General features: G+C 45.5%; 1 protein-coding gene across 1 annotated transcript in view; it reads left to right on the top strand.

Moving 5' to 3' along the window:
- The window catches only part of SCN8A (sodium channel, voltage gated, type VIII, alpha subunit), a 39,556-nt gene that overhangs the window by 31,403 nt on the left and 6,317 nt on the right, over nucleotides 1-1,836 (top strand). The gene's annotated exons all lie outside the window — the stretch shown is intronic.

Below are 1,836 nucleotides of genomic sequence, written 5' to 3'. Positions count from 1 at the left end.
AAAAAAGCATGCTAGAACTGATCAAAACTGGTGGCAAGAAAAATTCCAAACAGAATCATGACGCAGCTGCTGACTCGATCACCTCTACCGTGGATGTCCCCTCACCCTGCCCACCGCTGCACCCTCCCCTCGTAACAACGGGAGATGCATTCAGCTGCCTCATTACATGAATTACCGGCCCAAACCACGTGCCATTTGTAGACGATGTTAACACTTGGCTGTTCTCATTTAGCCTGGCTTTAACCTCTAGCATCCGAGGGGGCTTCTCAGCTGTTAACTTTTTTTTTAATCTAGGGAGAATCACCAGGTGCAAAGAAGCAGAATTGGAACCATCTCAGTGTCTCCAGCCCCTCCAGGTGTTGGCCGCTGGTGGAATTGGATTGAAAGACTATATCGGAGGGGGTTTTTTTTCAAAATGCAATCTGCCTGCAAGGGGGGTAAAAAGCTGCTTCCTTTCTCAGATCACTCAGGCCATCAGGAAGGGACTGGCGGGGAGCTCAGCTGTTTGGAAAAAAAAGAAAAAGAAAAAGAAAAAGAAAAAGAAAAAGAAAAAGAAAAGGAAAAAAAAGAAAAAGAAAAAGAAAAAGAAAAAGAAAAAGAAAAAGAAAAAGAAAAAGAAAAAGAAAAAGAAAGGCTTTGGTTTAATTCCTCTTGTTGCACCTTGTTGTTCTCGGTCCAGTCTGGTGGTGACTGGAAGCCTTGTCTGGTAGCCAAGCTTTTCCTTTCCACTCCCTCCCTTTTCCCATGCTTTCTGGTCCCCTGTCCTGTCCCTGTGGAATTAGCACCCAAGCACAAGCAAAGCATTGAACTTAACCAGCTTGCCTCAAATTGTCAGCCAGCACCACTGTCCCGGGGATTGGCAATTAGCGCAGCGTCTCGTTACTTTGCCACTAATATTCTATATTTTTTGGTGCTGGGTTTTTTGGGTTTTTTTTCTCTTTTTCCCATTTGGGATTGAAAAAAAAGTCTTAGAAGAACATACAAAAAAATTTGTCAAGTGAAGGGTTATGTCGAATGAATGGGTTTCCAAGTTGCTCTTAGAACAACCACGTGGGTCCTCAGTGCTAAAACCCAGTCAGCTCGCGCTTCGAGATATTGCAAGAGATAAAATCATGGATTTAAAAAAAAAAAAAAGGGAAGGGAAGGGACGGGACTCTTTAGGGTCTGACCGGAGCGATTCCATGTGGATCCTTCTGATCTCCTTTGAATTTGCTGCAGCGCAAAACCCAGCGCGAGAGAGGCAACGAGCTGATGGGGAATCCCCAAATTCCGGAGGAAGGGATAGAAGTCAGTGGGATCATACCACATCCACAGAGGGCTGCTTCTTCCCTAATACATCATCCTGCTCTTATTTCTTTGTGTCAGTGGATTAGTCATGCTAATTTTGAACTTTTATTCTATACCCCAGGCACAAAGGTGAGAGCTTTTCCCTTGGCACAGAGCTGGGGCTGGGTCCCGGTCCCACCTAAGGGTCCGGGCACGGAGGAGAAGCCCCAGCACTAAACCTGGAGATACCAACAGCTGCTTTTAAGCCGTGCTGGAGAGGAGCTGTGGTTTCTAATGCACAGTCAGGAAATTCTCATGCTTAAAATTGTGGGGTGGGGATTTTCACCGCGGCAAAATTGCCAGAGAGTCAGGACTGTGGCCCCATTAATTACCCAAAACCTGTTATTTTTCCTTCGTTTTGGCTTGAAGACTAGTGTTGCTGCCCCATCCAACCAGAAGAATTCTTCTGAGCCAGAGAATAGAGATTTGAAATGCCTTTGCAAAGGAAACCTAAAACGTAGTTCTTTGCTTTTCTCTACCCCCTAGCAATCCGCGTTTCCGAGAGCTTGC

Source organism: Pterocles gutturalis, unplaced genomic scaffold (genome assembly GCF_000699245.1).
Source record: "Pterocles gutturalis isolate BGI_N339 unplaced genomic scaffold, ASM69924v1 scaffold6957, whole genome shotgun sequence".
Lineage (NCBI taxonomy): Eukaryota > Metazoa > Chordata > Aves > Pterocliformes > Pteroclidae > Pterocles > Pterocles gutturalis.
The sequence above is the reverse complement of the archived record's forward strand: the minus strand, read 5'-3'. Positions and strand labels throughout refer to the sequence as shown.